The sequence below is a fragment of the Buteo buteo genome, chromosome 17 (genome assembly GCF_964188355.1).
Source record: "Buteo buteo chromosome 17, bButBut1.hap1.1, whole genome shotgun sequence".
Lineage (NCBI taxonomy): Eukaryota > Metazoa > Chordata > Aves > Accipitriformes > Accipitridae > Buteo > Buteo buteo.
In genome coordinates, this window is record NC_134187.1 from 18,157,218 (window position 1) to 18,180,979 (window position 23,762).

Consider the following 23,762-nt stretch of genomic DNA (forward strand, 5'->3'; position numbering starts at 1 on the left):
CAGTTCTGCTGGCCATACCAACTAGAGCTCTACTACTGGCTACAGGTAACTACCTTAAACCTTAGGCTGATTTCCACCCATATGCCTTGCCCTCTTGCTGGTCCTAACTCTCCCACAGTGAAAGGAGCCCAGGGCGAATCTGACAGACTTCAACACCTCTAAGAGGTCTTAAAGTGCAGTAAAATGAAGCCAACCTAAAAGAGACTGGTCTTAACCAAAGCCAGTTGTAACCTGAGCATGCAACTCACAGCTGCAGCAACCCCTCAACGCTATCTGGCAGTGAAAAGTCACTCATATCTGAATTATGTTCTAGCTTGTGAAGGCCACAGTAATAACAAGGGCACAGACAACTTCACTGCTCTCTAGGGTAACATCTTATTTTATTATTTTCCAGAAACTTGTAAACCACCCAATCAGAAACAACTGCTTTGTTATGCCTTTCCTCCCATCCCTTATATTTTTCCATGTTTTTATTTTCTCTTCCCCAACCCTTTCCCCCTCCACCCCTTCCCAGGCTTCCTCCTATTCTTTCCCTCCTCTCTGCTTACAAGGAACTAATGAATTAGGGCACTCTGAGCTCTCTCCACAATAACAATAAATCAGTAAGGAGCAGTTTGAAACTTTAACATACCACAACGTTTTTCCTTCTCCACAGTTGAATCTCTCAAAGCAGGAGCTATGTTTACACAATGTCTAAATAACACCAAGCTTGAGCTCTGTGAGTATTTTCTTTGTTGGGGGGGAAGAGAAAAGCCTTAGAAGCTTAAAGCTAGAAGCCACATTTAAAGCTATGCAAAATTACTGAGAAAATTCAGATGAGCAATGTGATAAATTTATTTTATATGTATTTGTTAATCAAACCGGTTCTGTAGGCCTTGCATAGTGTGTTCGTTTTGCAGGGCAGTGTTAGCCCTTGCAGACAGGTGCGATTGGAAACATTCTAACTACAGATGATATGTACATAGTTCGGTCTCTTTTTGCCAACCCAAAACCGGTTTTGTTGTTAACTATCCTGGAGGATGTGTGTTTGGCCTCAGGGATTGCAGTGCTTGGGATCTTGATGGGCCATTTGTTGTATGCATTCGTTGAGGGGGAGGTGTACAGCCTTCATCCCTCGACTCCTCCAGCAACAGGGCGCGCAATCGCAGAAACAAGCCCACGTGAGCCCGGACCCTAGACTTTAACCTGGCAACAAAAAAAACTATAAAAAGGGAACTCTGAGGGAGGGGGGCGCGCGCCGTTGGTAGAGCGGAGACTCCCCGGCCGCCCAGCGCTGTTTTGCCTGTTTGTCACTTGCTTTAATAAACTTTGATTGGATTTTCCGTGGGCTGGCATACAATTTTTCGTCGCCCCTTATAACAAGCAAGGGGCATGGAGCCCTAGTTATGAGACACTTGGAGAGACCACCTGAGCAATTCTCTCATTTCCACCAGTCAAAAGGAAATTAAAATTGTCTTTTTCCTTGCAACTATGGCAAAATGCATGCTTGGTGCACTGCCCAGTGCTGTACTTCCATTATGCTTTACAAGTCTCAGGTGAAGGAACAAAGTACATGGGACTGAAAGAACCACAAATCCTCTTCCTGTCACTTGTATACTAACAGTGGAGCTCAGGTTTTAACAAGAGCTCACATCTTAGCTGTAAGACAACACATACACAAATACCATCCCTTCATATGCTACACTTGAAATGCAATGCAGATATGCTGGGAGCTGAAAACAGCATTCAGAGTAGGGTGAAGTCTGGTTAACTTACCCACAGCTCTCTGGTCCTGTGACTCAACCACCACCAAATTCCAGGCAGATATTTGTAAGAGACAGTGTTTTTCACAGCTCCCAGTGTGGACAGCGAGTTCCCAGTCTCATGCCCCAGATCTGCCCCTCAGAGATCAGCATGAAGCTCTCCCTTGTTCTGAAGGGTTATCTTCCACTAACAATGTTAAGAGGGAGAACCACCAACAAAGCACATATAGTCAATAGGACTAGGAAGAAAATATTGCCAAAGCACAAGAGAAAGACTCTTCATAGAAAGAGTAAAACTTCATAGAAATGTTTTGTGCAGTAATTACAGCCATCTGGAAAATTGCTTCTACTTTTTCCAAAACCATGCCTAAAAACAGCAACTCCTAGCTAGAAGCTGGACAGCTTCTCTGCAGAAGTAACAGCTTCTATTATACCTTATCACACTGTGCATCAGATATGACCCAGAACTGCCTCTCTAGTCTTCAGAGGACAAAAATAGTACAGTGGATTTGAATTAGATGTCATGGTATACAAACTCATTCACCATGTTGGTGTGACACACCACACTAAGCATAAGGAGAAACTTAGGATGGGATTTAGACTACCTCAGATAGACACCCTATTGTTGGTGCCTAAAGAAGCATATTTTCTAAGGTAACAGCCTACATTACCTATTAAGTGAGAGGAAGGAAAGTGATTTTAAAGGCCTTCAGAGGGAGATTGTGCCTCTAATACCTCAGCCAAAGGGAAAAAAAACCCACCCAAACAGAAAAAAACCAAACCAAAACTAAACACACACAACACCACATCTTTCTGGGAGAATTCAGTCTCCTGACAATAAATCCAATGGCTTGGGCTGTGCAATGGGCTAAATTATAGATCAGTAAGGTCATTGGTTTTTTTCTTTTCTCTCTCAAACACTGAGAAAACTCTGATACAGCTTGCTTGATACATCCTGCAAACAGGATCTAGCCTGATCAACAGTACTAGCTACTCACTGTTTCTCTTAATAGCAGTACCACATTTAAAAATGGATAACGTAAGACGACTTGCAAATTCCTGCATCTCTCAAAGTCAACCCTTCATATCACATGATGCTTCACATGATAAAAATTACACCTATCAGCTAGGACATTTCACAATAAACTTCTGGCCTGACAAACTTGATGACTCTGGATTCAAATCTCTCTGCACAATGTTCAAATCCAATTGATTATTTCCCTGCATCCTCCTACAAGTTTTTTCTTCTTTGTCCTTTTACCTCCTTTCCCATACATAACACTGTTGCTCTAATTTCCTCCTGCTTGAAGCAGCCTGCCCTCTTCCCATCACATCTTCTGCATCACAATCCAGTTCTTCAGTTTCACCTCCACTGCAGTGTATCCAAGGGAGGATAGCCCAGGTCAGCCAAACAGGAGAGGTCAGGGTGTCCTACTAGGAAACCGGCTTGGAACAAGTTTTCCTCTTCTGCCTGGGAGAGGAGCAGTTTGCCTTTAAGCACAATGTTACAAAGCTTTATTATATTATGGTCTATGTTAACATCTCAGCCAAGCTAGCTTGAAGTGCTGTTTGTTCCCAAGTTTCCTTTTGCACATTACAGAATTACACATTTCAACAACATCTCTCTGTGTCCTGATGTGACATTCAACCAGCACACACCTAGGCACAGACCTGTCACTCACATGGGCCAGGGAACTTACAGACAGATTCTTATTAGGTAATAACACTTTGATTAGGGGCAGATGTTTAATTTGGTCTGCTTTCTTCCTCCCTTCTTATTGATGGGCTAGTCAAGTCATTTAGCACAGGCCTTGGAAGACCTTCCACAAACACAAGAGAAAGTTCTTATGTCAATGAGAACCACTAAGATTGCATACACCAAGAGAAGGATGATCTAGTGATTAGAGCATCACCTGAGTTATAAAAAACTACAGATAACCTCTTCTGCCTCAAACTTAGCGCATAACTGAGCAGCTCACACAGTTTAGTCATGCCTCAGGCAGACACATCGGCTGGTACCTACCACATCACACAGGCTGCTGGGTGGATGAGCAGTGCATTAGCTGCCTGTGTGCATGTTTTCCTTCCCTTCCCCCTCTACAGAGTGAGAATCAGCATTTGTAGTATTTTCAGAGGTGTAATGTATTAGCCTCAACATCAGCCCCGTCTCTGCTCTTTCACAGTAACATTACTGTTGCATATTCATACTTCCTGCTTTGCTGGTGGTGGGGGTGGGTTTTTCCCATCTTCCCACATTTAACGACATTTGCAGCATAACATGCATATACAACGCACATACCTTACCACAGAAAGCAGCAGCACCATAGGACCCCATCGGCATGTGGCAGAGACCATGCATAACGCCTCTGCACCAGCAAAGGCGGAAGGACCAAAGCCAAAAGCTGAAGCGCTAAGGTATGTGGAGACAGCAGCAAGCATAAGGGGAAGAAAGGAAAGAGCGCAGGTTGACCACAGTGGAAACACTCCCTTCAGGGTTACCCACACTACAGTTGTCTAAATAACAAGTACCAATAAGTTACAGATCTTTGATTTCGGGAACACATGCAGAGGAATGCTATTGGGATTTTCTCCATACTGCTTTGTACACTTTAGCACAGCTCTTAAAAATCAATAGGTGTTGGGCCTTGGTTTATTACTTCTCATTGCCATTTAGTTTTCTCCTCTTACTCATTGATTACTTGTAGTAAATTAAGATGCTTTTGGAGCTTGAACTATAGTTCTTCTTTCCTCATTTATAACAAAACCTTAAGAACAAACTACTGGCAGTTCTACAGTTGTAAATGGCTTTCCCTGCCAATTAATTCATTTAGTAAGGACAGTATGGAGCTGATGAGGACTTTTTGGTTTTTAACCTTTAATGTTATGGAAAAGACTTTGCTTTTAAGTTACCCAAACAGAACAGATGTTGAAAATTACTAAAGGAAAATATCAACTCAGTATAGAATAAGGTATTAAAAAAATAATTTAAATACAGCTTTTCTAATATATCAGCATTGTTGATTTGAACTGCAGTAAAAATATAAATAAAATAATAAAAAAGCATGTTGCCTTTCATATCACTGCATTGTTAGAAAGAGGAAACTGCAGGTACTTAAGTCAGTCCCTTACACCTTCTACATACCACATAATTCATCCTGCTAAAGAGGGAACACCTCAGAAAACAACGAAGCAATGCAAAAACACCCAGTGTGATCAGAGTATTTGCCTTTGCTACAGATTTGATATGTAGTGAAAGTGACAGCCTACCCACAAGACAGGAATCACCTGCTAACATTTTGTATTGCCTCTTAGCACTCCTAGACCATATTAACTCCTTCCCCAAACTAACATACACATTACAACAGGTACTCAATTCTGGTGGGTTGGGTATATCCCACGCTGCACATTCAGAAAAGGAGTTTTGGTTTGTGGCTTTGCATGTATGACCTGCGTTCTGCTCAATCCATAACTCCTACCTGCTCATGAGTGTGGGCAGAAGGATACTGAAACGCAGCCCTCACTGCACACTTCTTGTGGGTCGCAGTGCTGACCTGCTTACTAGCAGAGAGCATGCTGGGCACAGGGATAGAAAATATGTACTTATTCTTCACAGTTTCCCAGCAGAGAGACCTGGCATGCAGCATAAAGTGAGGGAAATTTGCACAGACTTATTCTAGCAAGGGAGAAAACATTTCTAGGGCAGCTTAAGTTTGTGGTCATCATTCTAGGGGTTTATAAAGAAGAACTTTAGAAACAAAACAGTCAAAGAACTTTCTTCAGTGAGTCTTGATGGTTTTTAAAGGAAGCTAACATTATCAGAATTAAGGCATTTTATTCCCTAAAGGAGGAAACAAAATAAAGCAGCAACACATATTTAAAGCACCAATACACAGCATATAATCCCTAAGCCACTTTATAAAACTAGCCCCTTCCACAAGTCCAAGTGATCAGCTCATTATCTAAAAGGTGACTAAAGTTTGCCCCATAAAAACAATAGCCAGCAAACAGCCAATAGCTCTTTGAAGACATGCTTCTCCCTACATAAAACATTTATGTCAAGCTTCTCACCTTGGATATCAGTTGTGCCTGAAAAAACCTTTTCAGGATCTTAACAGATACTCAGATGGTTGCTCTGCACTGTCACAACCAGTTTATTAACAGGAATCAAACAAACTACCTTAAACACTAGAGATCAGGTCTTGCTCCATACTGTAAGATACCCAGAATAGGGTCAGTATCACCCTCAGACTGCAAAACTCCTCTGTGGAAAAAAAGATTTTACTTTTTCTTTTGTTTCCATAGTGCATGCTACAGTGGAACACAGGTTTCAGAAGTTAACAGCAGTATGAAGCTGTAAAACAATTCAACTAAGATTAATGGCCTTGGTACTAAATTCTCTGCCTCAGAAAACAGATGAGTAGCTGAACTGAGTGGACAGCCATTTTCTCTAGGCCCATTTGGGTGTCAGGAAGTATCTTGAAACCATATTTGTCTGAGCAGTTCTGACTCCTGTAGCTTCGTCCCTTCCCTTTTGTAGGCAGCCTAAAAAAGCAGAAGCAGTCACATCAACCATTTAACTTTACTTCAATGTTACAAACTAAAGCAGAAAAGCCTTAGTAAAACAAAGTTTTACTGGAAAAAGTTATTATTAAAAAGGCTGAATTAAAAAACAGTAGTTAAAGATATTCTACGCTTTCTAGAGGCCACGTGTTGAACATTTTAGATAGTAGGAATCTTTCCAAGTTCAACTCACACTTTCCCAAACCAAACAAGACATAAACCACAGAAGCCTGCCCTCTTTTCAGCTTCTGGGAAGATCACAGATGAGGTCGTTCATTATGGTCCCAGCCAAGTAACATGGTACACACACATACACACACCACCCACCCAGCTCTTGAGACATACCCTCCTATTTAAAGGGAATCCACTGTACTAAGAAATGAATTTTTTTTTGTAAGTTCTGTAATTGTTACTTTTTCCTATTTACTTTAATGGTCACCATAGTGTTTTATGTTAAGGACACCGTGAAAGACCAGCCACAGTGGTCTGACATACCAGTTTAAAATAGAGATGTTTGGAAAGGAATTGCTCCAGAGGTTCTAAACTAAACAACATGGATTGCAACCCACTGCTTAAAATTAGCTTGTGGTTTGTTTTTAGATATTCCTAGTAACAAACTCAATCCGACTGCTCTCTCTTGGTTGACTTTATTGCATCTAGCAATCTAGGAGGCCAATAATAGAAATTTCATTTAAAATATGGCTATTAATGTTCCTAAAGATAGTCTATCACATGAGTAAGCTGTGTCACAGGCCTGAAGTCATTCTCTAGGTTGGGGTTTTTTTTGGCAAAAGACAATAAGTACTTGGCTAGAAGTTAAGAGCTCTACATGGTTTTAGGATTAAATAGTTTGTCAATATTAAAACTAGACAGGAAGAAAACTTTCAGAGGGAAGGAACTGAACTCTGGAATGTCTTTGAATTTCTATTCCAGATTTAACAAAAAGAACCCCCTGCCAAAGAACAAGTGTTTAACCATCAAAGGTACCCCACATTTCTTTCTGAAATCCTTGGTTAACCTACATTGTCTGCTAATACAGTCTTTTGCCCTAGTTAATTGGCAAAGGCAGCCCTTTAGTTTCTTTCCAGCAGAACACCAATTAAATAGATTCAAGAGCAAAGCAGTGCTACTTTAAAAACAGACAAGAGGGAGGGAGGAGCACAGTAGCTGGCTGCTGCTTCTCTAAAAGAGCTGGATCAAGCCATTTGTTTAAAAATTGGAGACACAAAGGCAGTGCATCTCCTTTACATCGGTCAGCACAAGTAGGAGCAAGAGCATCGCAACTTGAACAAAGGGTGCCTGGTGGGCTTCAGAACTCATTTAGGTGGGAAAGGCCAGAGCAGAGCAGCGTAGGAAGAACCCCACAATGCAACAGAAGATGGGAAATTCAGGCTTTCTTTCATCCATACCAAACTCTGTTCTAAATGGAGAATAGGGAGGTTTTTGCCCCAGACACACTGTACCAGCTGTAAGCCAAGGCAATGCTACATAAGCTTTAAGCATCTGAAGTCTAACAGCTGAAGTCACACAGTTGAGTTAATGGGGAGTTTGGGAATATGACTGACAAAGCAACTAGGTCAGTAACTACCAGCACATCTGTAGTCTGTCCATACTTTAAAAGAACAAAAACCCCAAACCCTACTAATGAAGGTCTACAGAAGACAGTGAAAATGAGAAGGACGTGCAGACCAGAAAACATCCAAATACAAGATTTAAAAGCATATAAGGCATAAGCTGACCACATGGGGCTTCTAACTATGTGGTTGTTAGCAAATGAATAAAACTAGCCATTTGTAAAAATGCCTGATAAAGGTGACCAAAAAAAACAGTAGAAAAAAATAATCACAAAGCAATAGAAAAGGAACCAATTACAGTCACAGAAAAATGGCACTAGACCAAGAATTCAGGCTGCTGGGCAGAGACCTCTTGCCCCAGGTGCTGGTCAGCAATACAGGCTCTTGCACTTGGGCACAAAACCAATACAAGGTGACAAACTGGGCTTAACTTCTAACCATAGATTTGTATCACCTGAGCTGGGTTGAGGAGGATGCACCAATACCTGCTAGCAATCCGAAATAACCAGGAGGCCTGGGCTCCTGCAATGCCAGCAGTGGTCAGATATTCAGCAGATGGAAAAAGCAGGCAAAGTGGTATGTAGCACATAAGGCAATATAATTATCCTGTGTCACAGACAGTTTGTACTCCCTCCTGCTTTCTCTACTAATACTCAAAATGAAATGTTTTCTTCTGGGGATACTGGATTTGCATTTTGGTTGAAGAAAGCATGGTTGAAAAGTAGGTGTTGTGCTTGGAACAGCAAGAGGTGAGGTTTGAGAGGGCTCCAAGTTCCTGGAGAAGTTCCTTCCACAGCCCCTGAGAAAACTACTTTGCTTGTGCAGCTCATGTTGTGCCTGTGACAGACCAGCCACCAACCAGCTTCCTCCTCAGCCCTGGGCTCTAGTCCTTACAGAAATGGGAACCAGCACCTCAAAATTATGAGGGAGACGTTAAAAGGACTGCTGATTAATATGGCAAGCTGTAAATCAGCCTTTTACCACGGTGGCAGAGGAAAGGGATGAATCTGACAGGGCCCCTCTCAGATGCCAAGCTCTTTGGCAGCTTCATTCCCCCTGGCAGTTCTTATCCTGCAGGATGGTTTCAAGCCAACCTGCAAATTTTATAGGAAAGGGAAACTGGATTGAAACATGCAGAAAGCACGCCAGAATTAAAGAAAAAAGGAGGAAGAGCTGAATTTCTAGCTATTGGGAATGGAAGGAAGATTCAGTAATGCCGAGATGATGGCAAACAGAGATATATCAATCCCTGTTGGGATCAACATACTAACAGGAGAATGAAAAACTGATAAAATTAGAGGCCCCACTGTAAAGTCTGAATCTCAGAAGGGTCAAGAAAGTTTCTCAAGTACTGCTGTACTGAATTTCATTAAGTTGCATTCAAAAGAAGTAGAAAAATTTCTGCTTGTGAAAGCTCAGGAACTGACTTTGTTATGCAGCAACAAGACCCTTTTGCACAAGACAGGCAATTGCTACAAGGACTGGTATGCAGTGGTTGCCTAACTCTTCTCTATGAAGGTCAAAATACACAACAGCAGACAAGTGTCTTGACTTGTGCCTCTTTCCCTACTTTGCACATTGCCAGTACATTCCAGCACATTTAAGTACTGCAATACTACTGGTTTTCCCTGTGGCTTTGTGCATCTGCAGTAGTCACTGTCCTCTACTCCATTCTCACTCGCTGAACAGGAGTAAAATAAAAACTGTCCCCAACTCCACTAACTCTTGCAATCCCCTCTTAACAGAAAAGTGGCCAGTTATACAGAACCTGGAACAAACTATTCAGAAAGCCAATTTCACATATACATAGAATCTGTTCAAAAAGTAAACATTTGCAGCCAGGTTTCAGTTCTACAGACTGCAAATGAAGGAGAGAAATAACTCCCATTTGGGTTTTGGCATATGCTACAATCCCAAAACATCTTATTCGATCTGAACTTACTAGAAACTAATGCTAGGCTTAAAAAAAAACCAAACAAAAACCAACCCAGCAACAACAAAACAAACAAAAAAAGAAAAAACCTCCAGTATGTGAAATAAAGCCTCAGAAATGCAACCTACAGCTATTTATTTCAATAGGATGCTAAGTTCTTCTGTAGTAATAGTGAGACATTCAGAACTAAGAATTAAAGACCTTGAAGACTGAGAAGCCCTTGCCTGGTTAGAACCACTCAATGTTGCTCTGAGCAAGCCACAGACCTGCATGTATAAACAACCAGGCAAACAAAGGAATGCAGATGGCTCTAGAATTAGCTGATATAATTTACTTCAAAAAATTTGCTTACTAAAAAGTAATTTCCCACCTTCAAACCTTTCTTTGCTATTAAGGGAGATTTTTTGTGGACTAAAGCCAATAAATAGGTTTAATTTTACATCCTGTTTCATGAACTATAATTAAAAACACACCTTATTTGTGGCTGTCACCACAGAATGAGTTCATCACCTCTGCAGTACAGTTCTTCCTCCTCGCACAGGCTGAGAAAATACTACTCAACTTTTGTAGGCAGATTATATTTACATCTTTACTAAATTTCATTTTAGCTATCGAAGTTTTCTATGGAGTGAGTCAAGCTGTGCCTTTGGCTACTGCTACAAGAAATAACATAATAATAATAATGCAAATTACAAATGTGTCACTGGAGCTAGATCATCCACACTGCACACTTGTCACTAAATTCTGGTACACTGACTCAGTTATAGAGGTCTCAGCTGCCATTAGGGTTACAGACAGCTACTTAAAAAAACATTATCTTTATCTGAAGCAGAGCCAAAATATTTTGATTGCTTCCTTCCACAGCAAAATGAAGGATTTTTACTATTTTAAGGTTGTAAACAATGAGATAGAAATGAACTCCATAAGAAAGCCCTGAAGTTTCAAGCCAACACTAGATCATTAAAGAAGAATTTTGCCTTTTACTGGCAAACTCTGACCTTCCCCATCTGCTCTCTTCTCTCCCTGCTAATGAGCAGGAGCAAGCTATGTCTGTGAAAGCATCTCTAAAGATGACAAGCCGCACGAGAGCTTCTCTAGATGGTCAGGAAAGATCAGTGAGTTCTACCACGATGGTCACTATCACACCGACAGGCATGGTGGGCTCTTGCCTGCCAGATGAGCAAAATCAGAGGGCAACACTCTGCTTTTTATTAATAGTCTGAGCTATGCATGGTATGTTCTTGTTCATTACAAAAATGCCTCATGATCATCCATATGCCACAAATATTTTCCAATACAGACCTCTGCCAGGATATGCTCCATTTCAGTAATCCTTCAGAGCCATTTCAGGGACATAGGGTTGGCAGGCAGCAGAAAAATTCAAAAACTCAAGGCACATCTCAGCTATGTATGTGCACACTATGTCAGAGCTGCTATCACACCAATCACAGAAGTCCGCAAAAGATTGTAGAAGTCCACAGTTGTTTCACATTTGCCAGAATAATGACACTAAACTGAGGTTTCTACTTCAAGAAGACCGACCAGCTCCGCATGCTTCTCCGAAAGACTGGACAAGGGTCCCGAGAGCACTTTACACACACTCTTCCCCTTGTGTTTCAGAAAATGGGAGGTGGTGCCTGGAGAGGTTTGAGGATCTTTAGAAACACCTCAGCAGAAAACTAAAACAGGGACGCGAGAACAAGCTGCACTGCTGGTAAGAACAACATGGTGGGGAACGGGTGCAGAGGCAGACCGCTATGCCTGAAGGCATGGGAGAGGGATGGAGAGCTGATCTCAGGAAAGGAGGCTAACAGACCCGGGCTTATTTAGCTTCACACATGGAGATCAAGAAGAGATATAGTCATTCCCTGAATACACACAATGCAGGGTAATGTACATCACACAATGGGAGAGGTATTATTTCAGCTAAAAAAGACACATCATTAACCACGTGGACAGACATGTACAAACTTGCCATTGTCCATTTATTATAGAAACTTTCTTCAAGTTTCTAAGTATCAGAGATGCATTACATGTTTCTATCACAGCTTTCCAAAAGTAGGGGGGAGCAGAAATACTGATTACCTGTAAACTAAAAGTTTGCAAAAGGAATCATACTATCTACAGGCCACACTGTGAGAGACCCAAGAAATCCTTTCCAATTCTCTATATTTAAGTTTTAAATCATCTAGTTAAAATAAAAAGAAAGCAATGAAACTGTATAATTGTTTTTTGAACCTCAGCTTGCTTTTTAAGCAAGAGATATGGAAAACAATATCAGACATTTTGGTTTTAAATTAAATTTAAGCTCTCTTCATTTTTTCCCAATTTTGTTTTTCTGCTAGTACAAAAAGCTGTGACAAAATATTTTTTTACTTAGTACTAAAAATGTGAGCAGAAGAAAATCTCAGGTGAAAAGTATTTCAACAAGCTTTACAATTAAACAGTACTTCTTTACACTAAGACATGTACTTCAAGCTGAGTGTACAGCTTGTTACATTAAAACCTCAATACTTAAATTCAAGCCGATGAGGGCATGATTATGTTTTCTTCACCATGGGTTTCTCCTGTGATCAGAAAAAGTCAAACAAGTACATTGTTACACTTTGATAATTAAGCCAAGAACATGAGTTTCAAAGGAAAAGAGAAAAAATTGAAAGTCTGCCAGTCTGTAACTATATGACTTTTCAATACTGTGTCCAGAAGATGCATGCACACAAAAGCAGCTTTGCTTGGGAAAATGGAAAGCTACCAACAGCAAATCACAAGCTCAGGCAAATGAAAAATCTAAAAACATCACTATTTCTGCATATAGACATGCATTAGAGTAAGCACAATGCAGCACTTCCAGCTCTGGTGAGATCTACAGGATGATCTTTTCCAAACAGAGAAATTGATAGACTTCAATTATTTAAACAGAGATTTTACTGCCTTCTAGAAAACAAGATGATGAATGTGCTACTTTTTTCAATTCACTATGGAGTACATTTAGATCTGTAGCTATCTCGAAAAGGAAATCACTTTATCATCTCACTTCCTTATTTGCAGTATGGATTTAGTGCTGTTTAAAATGTAGTATTGTGGGACATTACACTATTAAATCAAGGACCAAATAAGAAAGCAAAACAGGCTCTGTTATAAAGATTGATATTATATATATATCTCAGAGAGAGATAAAAGCATAGTGAACCCATTTTAGGTAGTACCATAAAACTGCACCAAAACAAGTCTCTCTCTCTGCTCCTTGGACTTTGCTAGGAAGTTAACTAGAACACAGATTCTGTTGTTTTCCTACATTTAATTGCTAAATGAACCAACCTTTTTCATTCTAAAGCTCCATAATTAAAAGCAAACTTTGACAAATTCCCTCCTCTGTAGTAGCTTGGGCTAAGTGGTTTTGATTTTTATGGGGGAACACAACAGCAATTCCAAGGACTATAAAACCCATCTCTCAGGCACTTCCCCCCCCGCCCCCAGCTCCTCTTGGCATAAGAGTCCTATGAAAGAGCGGCTGCATTGGAAACAGCATCTGTCTGTGCCCAGGCCAAGTGTTGTCAAGACAGTCAAGGCAAACGCCTACCACAACAATCTCTCCTTTGTCAGTCACAGGGATCCCATGAGAAAGCACCAACCAGTCTAGGAATTTGGCTCAAGGTAGCGTTAGACAAGCCTGAAAGACAAAAAAATAAGGGTCAGACTTTATTTAGATTGACTGTATAAAACCGGAACTAACAGCTTCATTCTGCCAACAAGCTTTTAAAATTGTGTGGTGGTACAAGTGGTCTTAGTGAAGACAGACAAAATTCACCTCTTAACCCTTTCTACTCTCTGCACTTACTGGCTCAGTTTGTAGTTAGCTTGGGAAGATTAATTCCATCACACAAGAGATTTTTTAATTTTTGTAAGTGCAATGGATTTCTGAGCCTGAAGAAAAAAATATACATTTTACTATCATCTTTCATCGCTGCAGCTGCCTTGATCCAGAACTTCAGGAAAGCCTACTCTTAAGGATCAAAAATTGTACCCAGCACTAGGTTCAAGGGACTTCTTATATAAAAACCAACAGTGAACTACAACAGTTTTCCACGCACTTAGCAAACAGTTCTAGAAACTGTACCAGGAAAGCATACATACAAAACCACATGCAAAGCCCACTACTTTGAGCAAAATCAGTCTGTAGGCAGAGCATTTTAATAAATGTGATGAGATGCCAAGGAGGAAAAGAAATTCAGAACACAGCAATTGGCAGGAGTCCTACTTGCACTTCAAGCTCTTTCCCACTTTCAGATTTATCCAACAGTGTTATTTCTGGGAGAGAAATCATCGGCTCAGTTCCTAATGAATACTCAGAAAACCTGTATCCTCAAACTGCCTATATAGAGTTTTAACTTAAAACCTGTCCTTCATTACCAAATCCAAAAAATGCAGCTTGAAATTAATTTATAGCCAAACACACATGATTCTGGTCTTCTTTATTAATCTTCAGTTTTAAACAACATGCTCTTTAAAAATACTTGTAATTAGTGAAGCATGCATTAACCTTTGGAACTTCTAAAAATGAGCATTTCATTCCTGCAACATTCTCATCCTCCCCTCTCTGATTTCCATTTAGAGAAAGATACCATATGGAAAAAATATCTACCATACTTTTAGAAAAAAAGCAAAAAACAGTAGCTAATGGAATGGCCTGGCAGCTCAGGCAACCTTTACTTGAACAAGCTTAGATACGTATGCACTGTAACATTCTAGGCTACTGATCAGTTATTCAACGAAGCTATGTCACCAAAAAGAGGTTCTCTCCTCCCTTGCACATCCTCCTCACGTTAAGCTCCCCCTCCTGCTTGCTGCTTTGCCACAAATCCTGCTTGAAAATTAGAAAATCTGACAAGTTTGTGTTATTGCCCTCTTCCCACATTCTCTTGACATTTTAGGAGGAAAAAAGTGACAAACAAAATCTATTTTCATTATGGTGCATCTGGCTGCAAAATGAGAAAACAGCTTCCTGGAGCTTAGGGTCAGAAGGACCATTGGATGCATTAGCTCGTTAACCCAAACACCACACATTATTACCCATTTCCCAAGTACCCTGAAAGCAAGACAAGTAACTTGTACATGGCTAACAAATACTGCCTGGGCACATGACCTGCCTTGGGCTGGACACCTCAAGAGATCCACCACTTTCTCTAATGGTACAAAGGGCAATTTACTGATTTGAAGAGCTGCAGCCATTCACCTTATTTCCATTTAGATCTTCATCCAGTGGTTCTAGTTATGCCTCTCACTCTCTAAATGGGAGGAGGAAGAAAATAAAAAATAAAAAAGGAAAGTAAAAGAAAGTTAGTACAAGATACTTTCTTGTCAAGCCAGCTAAGATGCTCAGTCTCTTCTCATACTGTTGAGGTATGGTTAGCATTTAAGCTGCCTGCAAACTCCTTTCCTACAGCTCTACCACAGATGTTCTCCAGCTCTTCTACCAGCCCTTCTTCCTTAGCACAAAACCTGTCCTGGCCTGCAATGACTCTCTGTCATTGCATCAGCTTCATCCGGCTCAGGCGTCTCCTGACCTCGTTCTTCCTCTTAAAATCTTGCCCTTGCCAGCACCTCACTCAGCACTTCACTAACCACTCCTCCAGCACTGTCTTCGCTGGGGCCCTCTCTCCCACTCCTATCTTTCAAAGGCAGAAGGTATCCTGAGGAAACAATTCCCTTTTTATCAGCAGCATTTGCCTCTCTTCCTGTTTGCTCCTGGGCAATCTCTTCCAGCCACAAAAATGCCTTTATCCTCTCTACAGAGGGACCTCACAGATTTGCCTCCTATTCCAGGACACTCTCTCCTCATCCAAACTGGAAATTTCAGTCCTCCTCTCTGACATTTCCTTGGAGATATCCAGCTACTAGGTTAAGCTCTACACAGAGCCAGACAAACCTCTTATCTCCCCTCCCACACAAGGCTTTCCCAAGAGGCTCTTCCTTGATTAGCCAGCATCCTGCCAGTCCTCCAGCCTGCAGGCTGATCATTATGTTCAACAAGAACCTGTACATCTAAATCCTGTACAAAGAACATGCATAATATACAGAAAATGCAGTCTTTTCCTTCTGATCTGTTAGACAACTAAAATGCTTATCCAGGCACTCAAGATCTTCCTCCTTTTCTTGGGCTTCAACCAAGACAATTTGACTTTGAGAAGTATTTCTGAAGGGACATAAGCAATGGCATCTCCCCCACATGCTGCCTTGCCATTTTTACCCTTGTTTGCTATTTAATTCATGTAAAAAACCTAAACTCCTTCCCCATAATTTTAATAACCTTCTCAGCCTGTTTTAGCTTCATCATTTTTTACCAGGGTTTAAGAGTCGGCTGCCTACTCCTGATCAGCCAGTGACATTGTCCTCCACCACCAACAGAGCAATTTGTCTCAGAGATGGTCCTGACAGTTCAATCCATCTGACCAATTTTAGACATTTGTCTTCAGATGAGATGAAGTCTGTCCTAAAATTATCTGGACAGGGATCCAATAATTACAAATAAGACAAGTGCAGAAAAAAACAAAGCAAGCTGCTCACACCCCACCCTTTCCACGTTTAATCACTACCAGGAATTTCTTCACCACTAAATTCTTGTAACTCTTTTTCTATACCTCCTGCAGGTTTTCAAAAGACCTTTTAAAGTTGTGAAAACTAGGACCAGATGCAGAATTTGAGTATGACTATCATTAATGCCATGCAAAGAAAAAATGTTTCTTTTATAAATCCCATCAGCCACAGATTAAATCAGCCCCCTCTCCTCTCCCTGCAACAGTGCACTGGTAACTTAAAGTTCTGTATCCAGCCTGATCCCTAATACTTTTGCAGGGTTGCTGATTTCCTGGATTCAGTCTCCCTTGCTATGGATGTCCAGAAAACTCATCACTGAGAAATCTGACTGCATTCAGCCACACCCTGCATACCTACCTTTGATTTTACTCATCAAAAAGAAAGAAATCATTCTTTGTGACTGCTTACTTATCATTAAAATCCGGGAATGATAGACTGGTAAACAGCATAATAGGCTTTTTTTTTTTTAAGCTTCTGCCACACTAATGAAACTGTTAAATGGTGTCTGGTCTAGGCCCAGTCCTGGAGCATCTTGATTCCCAGTTTATTTCCCACAGACATCTACTTGTTTATATTTTGCAGTCAGCTGCTGCTCCGTTCAGCCAGTGTGCTTTTGCTGATGTGCTGTAATGGTTTTCCCAAGAAGAAAGCTCTATTGTACAGAGCCACAAGCTGACAGGCAGAATTAGGAAACCTATGTCAGGCTCAGCACAGGACCAGTGACAGACGCTGAAAGAAAGGCTGTGGGATCTGCTCTATATTTGTGTGACAGCCCATGGCTCATCAGTTTTTTCTGTCAGCCAAGAGTAGCTAGGAGGCATGAATGGTCATGAAACTCATCTCCCCCCACTTCATCCTGTCAGAGCTGATGCTGCAGCTCACAGCCCAGCAGCCACAGGGTCCAAGGACAAAAGCTAAAGGACACACAGGAGAGAGGATGAAGTTTGACAGGTTATATGCACAGGAAGGAATTTCAGCTTTGGATTCTCACCTTTACTTAAGGTGGTGACAACATGTGATTATGCAAAATGCAATGTCCTCACCAGCCTCCTTAGCCTTGTCAGGAGACTGCACTTCACACAGTCCCACGCTGTCACCCCTACAGAAAGAGGGAAGAACCACAGGCTGAAAGATGAGATCCCACAGCAGCCGGGGACACAACGCGCTCCTCAAAGGGCAGTGCCGCTGTGCAAGGTGTTCACACACCACAGCCAAAGCCCTGCGATCCCTGTGCCGGGGGATTACACAGAGTTACATCTTGAAACATTTAAGCAGAACTCAACTGTAGGGTTTAGTGAAGGGAGAAAGCGCATACGAGCTTCGGGTAAGGCTCCTTGCTGTTCAGTGCCAGCCTAACTCCACTGCCATTCACAGCAGAAGGTGAAATTCCCATGGACTCCCTGGAGCAGAGTGCGAAGTTTCCACCTGCCACAGTCCTTCCCCTCCTTCCCTCGGGCTTCCATATCCCACATCATTTTCTCTTGGCAAGTGTTACTCAGGTTACCACAGCTGAACAGCTATTCCTCTGGCTGGCTCATGGCAATAAGATGCTTTTTATTAGATCAGATGTAGAAAGCCTTTAAAGAGCTTCCCACATAAAGCAGCTACATGATTTCATGAAGACAGAAAAGCTCAAAGCATAGTGATAAAAGGTATTTTAATAGATCCATTCATACTAACGCAGGAGATACTGTGTGCTGAAAACAGGAAAATATATTACATTTCTAACATGATAGGCCAGAAGATTTAATTACTAGCTTTGCTTTGAACCAGACAGTTATTACTACTCTACTAACTCCTGGAGGCACTTGCAAAAGAAGCCTTGTCATTTTAGATTTCTAAGAAAAGGTGGTCTTAACTTGGCTTTAACTACCAGGTTTACTATAATATGTGCAATAGAAAAGCACACACAATTAAGCCTTCATGAGAAGACAACTTCCCACACACACACCTGCTGATTAAAAAGTTGGAATGGAAAATGTCTTCCCTATACTGATTTCTCCCCTCCAATGAAGAACAAATAATCAAAACCTACTGTTAACATAATGAAATCAGCATTTCATATTTATCTTACTGGAGAAGGTTTTATAATCCTTCCAGATGACCTTCAAATGCAGTAAAGTTGATGAAATATTGTATGGATTCCTACAAAAAGGGATGTAGGCATATCATCACTTTGAATAGTCTTAATATTGTGTAGGGAAAAAAATGCTTTTTCCACATGGCTTGCTAGTCTAGTTTAAGGAAGAATATTAAAATAGTTTTGACTATGATTCTGATGGCAGTGCCAAGTAGTGTAAAAAAGTCTGAATTTTGGAAAACTTCTATCCATCCCTCAGACATGTACAAGAACATAAATCCATTTTTTAATTCCTCCATTTGCAAATAATTTTTAAAGCTATTGTTCACTTGAAGTACTAGAGAGAAATTAAACAGGAGTCTCAGGGCAGGTTCAGCCTGACCTAGAATCCCACACAGATTTAACTTGACCTCATTTTGACAGTCAGTCACAAAGGGACCAGAAAATTTGCTGCTCATCTCAGATCCTCTGAAACAAGTATTTGACTGGAAAAAAGGGTTTGGTTTGTTTTTTTATGAAGGAAATTTTCATTTTAAATGCCTTAGATTCATATTCCTGCAGTCCTGAAGCACCTATATTCATTCCCCCTTGAAACTTGAGCACACAAGAGATTGACTGGGTGAAGAGAAACACACAGGGCAACTCCTTCCAGGCCACAAAATGTCTGCCCAACACATGACAGAGGTACAGAGGTTAACAGAGGTATGACTGCATTTTGTATAGTATACAGCCAGGTGGACAAGATTTGGCAATAGTTTGATCACTGATGACTGGCAGTGAGCTATACAGTCAAAACAAAGGCAAAATAGGAGGCAAGAAGAAATTGGTAGAATGGCCTTACCCCAAAGCATTACAATCCCTGTATCCCCAGAACTTCGTGGGGGTACTCTCCCTACACCTGTTGGATTAGAGCTGTACAGTGACTGTCAGTGCTCTTCCCCTGTACCTTATGTCATATCAGCATATTTACCAAAGGTGCTGTATCAGTTAATAGAGGACTATGGTCCATTGACAGAAAAGGGCATTAAATATGCAATTTATCTTCAGCTTTCTGCCTCAAGTTTCCCATGTACCTCAAAACCAAGCCAACCAACCAACACACCCCTACACACACAGAAGAACACAGGGAGAGGGAATGAAAGAAGATGGGAATGTTCTGAACAAGAACTGTCAGGAAGAAAAATGCAGCTCTGTATACAGGGTACACAGCCCTTTCTCTGTGTACTCATTTATAGCATGGCATGCAATGCTGTCATTCGTAACACCACAGTAGTCAAAGGCCCCCATTCAGCCTGGCTGCCTCCATGGCCAACACCAGACAGTCCTCCGAGAAGGTTCTGAAATAACTCACGTCTTCCCTGTCATACTGTACTGCTCACTCATTTACAGACACACCAAGTCACCAGACATGCAAGACCCCCTCAGAGTTCATACACTTTTAAGATGTACCATCAAATGCCCAATGCTCTTGTTCATTTTGAGCCAGATCGCCCTCAAGCCACCCTCTTTGCATTTGCGTGCTTTGCATATGCGGTACTTCCCCAGAACAGAGGACATCTGCCAAAGTACACTGCATTGAGAGGAAAACCACTATATTCACATTATTCTTTTCTGAGGAACTCATATCTTGTTTTCTTTGACAGTTCCATTATATTACTTAACTGTTAACATACATAGGAAATGTCAACATTCAACAACAGCAAGTATTTTTGGAAGTAATTTATGCAAAGTATCCCTATTTCAAAATATCCTCATTTCCTTGTTTCAGTGTACTGAATGGCTGCTGAGTAAGAAGAAAAAAAATTAAACTGAAGGAGGTTTTTTTGTATTATTATGAAAAGTAACTTTGGTTTTAGAGAAATATGAGAACAGTATATACAGAAAAAAGTTCAGGCAAATCAGGGAATCTCTTTTGAGCCCTGCAGACTTCCTGTCTCTGTAGGTATATATTAGCTTTAAATGGCAGGAGCCATCTCAGAGAAAGTCAGTTTGGCACTTAGACTCCCTGATCATATAATGATGCAATCACAGAGATACTGTATCGGAAGCCCTCTTGACCATTTATAAATGCATCAAAACATGATGTGCTTCTATCTGACGGATGTATTCAAAAACAAGATGCCCATATCAAATAGGAACATAAGTCTTTTAAATTATTTCTTATTGTCATGTTACAACATCTACCATTTTCAAGTACTACAGTTCTGCATATTTTGACTGAATGGAAATAATCAAAGCTCTGATGAATGTCTGGCAGGGATCTCATTGAGAAACCTCTGATTTTTTCCCACTCAAGCACTGGAACATTTGGACAGTGGACACAAAGACTTTGGCTAACATGAAACACCTAAACTCAGGTCTACAGCTTCTACAAAGAGCATTTCCCACACGTTTCTTGGAAGACCTACTTGCTGATGGTCAGATACTAACCTTCTGCAGCCTTTCAGCAACTTTCAAGAGCACAGATACCTCCCACCTTCCCAATCACCACCTCCAAATACCTGTTTAGCGGCAGACTGTCCACTTTTAGCTTTGTGTAGTTCTCAGCATGTCCTTTAAGCTGTTCTCTTCCATCAGAGAGACACTGACCTCACAACCTTATTCTGTATGTGCTGGTTTTCCCTTTCCCCCTTCCCCTCCCAGAGGGCACGTGAGCAGCCTGCTGCATAAAGGCATGGGCCATTTTGATTTCCCAGCAGTTTTACACTGGCCTTGCAGTAATGCAGGCACATACACAGGGAAAACATAGGGCTGCTGTTTCTGAAGCAATTAAGTTGTACTTTACTTAAAGGTTGTTTTCTTTATTTGCTTCAGACTCCCCCCCTCCCCCCGAGATTAACAACTTTTTAGTATAATTGGCAAACATTAAAGAAACAAAACCCAGAGTCCATAAAATATTTATCAGAAATCTTTAAACTAGAAAAAAGATGTAGCCCTTGCTGTAACCTGACAGATTTCTTCTTTCATTTAAGCCTACTTCCCTTAAGTTTCTTTGACTGTAAAGATTATTTTTTTCTTTTTTGAGGAGAAAAATAATTTCTTCTCTTTCATATCAAACTCCAGATCCTGTGAATTCTTCAAAACCTCCATAACCAGTAGGGATGGACAATTCCCATGTCACCCATGTTAAGGGAATCATAGGAAAGGTCCCTTGGTATTGAGAAGACAAGTGGATTTTCATGTTAGTTGAGGTGACTTTGATATGACATCCTGATGTGCACATCTACATATTGTTTTACCCTGGCACTCTCCAAGCTGTAATTTTACTAACACCCTGTCCAGGGTGGCACAGAAACTGTTTTGTTGGGTGGGGTGTTTTTGCGGTGGTTGTTTGTTTTGGGGTTGTTGGGTTCCCCCCCCCCCCAAAAAAAAAGCACCATCTTCACCCTTCTTCCACAGTTCAAGATTAGAATTAGTTGATATCAAGAAATATGCAGTTATTTCAGTGACAAAACAATGGTTCAGTCTCAAGGGGTGAGAAATGAAGCTGTATGAGAAAAGACACTAAGGTGAGAGTAAAAAGAGGAGATCCTGAATGACCTTGCTGCCCTTCCAGTGATCCCTCCTGAAGCTGCCACCAGCAGCAGCATTGCCTGCCAGAAAAATGGTACATGGCTATTATTAGCATAATGAGGGGACATGATGGTTTGACTCTTCCTTACATTGGCAGCTATGTTGAATCATCCCATCCAAAAGCAATGATTCCCATTAACGAAAGTAACAAGGACAGGCCTGCCTTGGTCTGGAGAACTGGACAAGTACAGTAGAATCGTGGAGGAGATGAAAACAAAACCAAACCAAAGAAACCCCCCAAAACCCAGGCAGACCTTTCAGACAAGAGCAAGCAAAACAGTGATCTTCCCAAGAAAGAGCAGCCCCTGAAAACACATTTACCTGTAACTATAATAAAGCTTCACAGCAGTGGTCTAAATTGAAAGGCAGGGAACACAGCCATAAGCATTATATTTAATTCAAATCTGTGAACTTCAGCTGTTTAAGGAGCTAATAGAAATGTGAAGTGACTGGTGAAAATATTTAGCACTAACTGACAGTTTGCTAAAAAGACTATCACACTCTTTGGATTTATGAGTCGTCTAAGGATTTGTCATAACTTGATTTTAAGCTAAATATCTAATGTGAACTGAAGCTAGAACTACATTGCTGCTCCCTCTGAAGTGAGATTTGTGAAAGAATGTCAACCTGGAACAAAAGATGACAGAAGTGGGTTATCAACTTACTAATGTCTCTTTGCACATGCAAAGGGGACAGCAAAACAAGCCAGAACTATGTTTCACCTCTAGAACAGTCACTGGTAAAATATTTGAGAACGGATTTTCAGACCTATATCTATGCAAAGTACGTGGCTCATGCTGCTGCTCCACGGGACACCACATCACAGAAGAAAGGAGATAAATATGGCAAGTTACATACTCTGAACACCACCACAGCTGATGCCCAGCGACAGCAGCAATTCGACACAAGCCAAGCTCTGGCAACGTTTGCTCAGGCAAGCAGCAGAGGTGAGAAACCACAGCAGAGAGGAGGATGATCTCACTCTGTGGAGAACAGCTCCCTTGGAGCTACACGGCTCCGAAGTACAGGGCACAACCGGACAGATGTACTGGAGCCAACAACAGCATGGACAGGTGCCAGGGTCAGCAGCACTGTTTAGTGCAAGCCTCACACAGCACAAATGTTCCTAGCATAACCTTTCCCAAGGCCAGGGACTGTCACATCACAAGATAAACAAACTAGCTTGGAGCCTTGAGATAAACTTACACCCTGCAGGCGAATATGAATGGATGAAAATCCATGAACTTAGAAGGCTTTTAACTGTTTACCATCAGAGCTGCAGATGAGGGACCACACGCTGTACCCTTCAGAAGTGGGCAGCATCAACATGTAGCAACCACAAAGTTCACCACCATGTTGTGCTTAACAGCCTTTACAGATTTCACCTCTCAGTAATTAATAGGAAGAGTTGCCTGGTCTGTTTTACCTGGAGCTTACCTGAAGCACAAAGGCTATGACCCCAGCTTGGTCTTAGGAGTAAGCCAGAGCCCAGCAGGCTCCAAGTCTGGTCCTGAGGATCAGCTGAGACCAAACCTCAGGATGCAATGGGCATCAACAGCTTGTCTGAGCTGGCACATGCATCCTGAAGCTGTGATCATAGTTATCATACGTCTTCCAGTTTTCCAGCTGCAGCTAGTGAAACATAGTGGATATCATCACTACATCTTTGCTAGAAAGCTACACACACAACGAGGACACAATGATTG

General features: G+C 41.2%; 1 protein-coding gene across 9 annotated transcripts in view; it reads right to left on the reverse strand.

The window, feature by feature from the left end:
* The window catches only part of RNF144A (ring finger protein 144A), a 68,402-nt gene that overhangs the window by 38,069 nt on the left and 6,571 nt on the right, over positions 1–23,762 (reverse strand). For 3 of the 9 annotated variants that reach the window (XM_075049188.1, XM_075049186.1, XM_075049187.1), the window contains exons 2-3: positions 17,395–17,502; positions 13,390–13,479 (exon numbers count right to left, since the gene is read on the reverse strand). The exons of 1 other annotated variant lie outside the window; for it this stretch is intronic. The gene's annotated coding sequence lies outside the window, so the exon portion shown is untranslated. Of the gene's footprint in view, positions 1–13,389; positions 13,480–15,042; positions 15,073–17,394; positions 17,503–23,762 lie in introns of those variants that run through there. 5 more of the 9 variants (XM_075049193.1, XM_075049189.1, XM_075049190.1 and 2 more) reach the window with 4 other exon arrangements.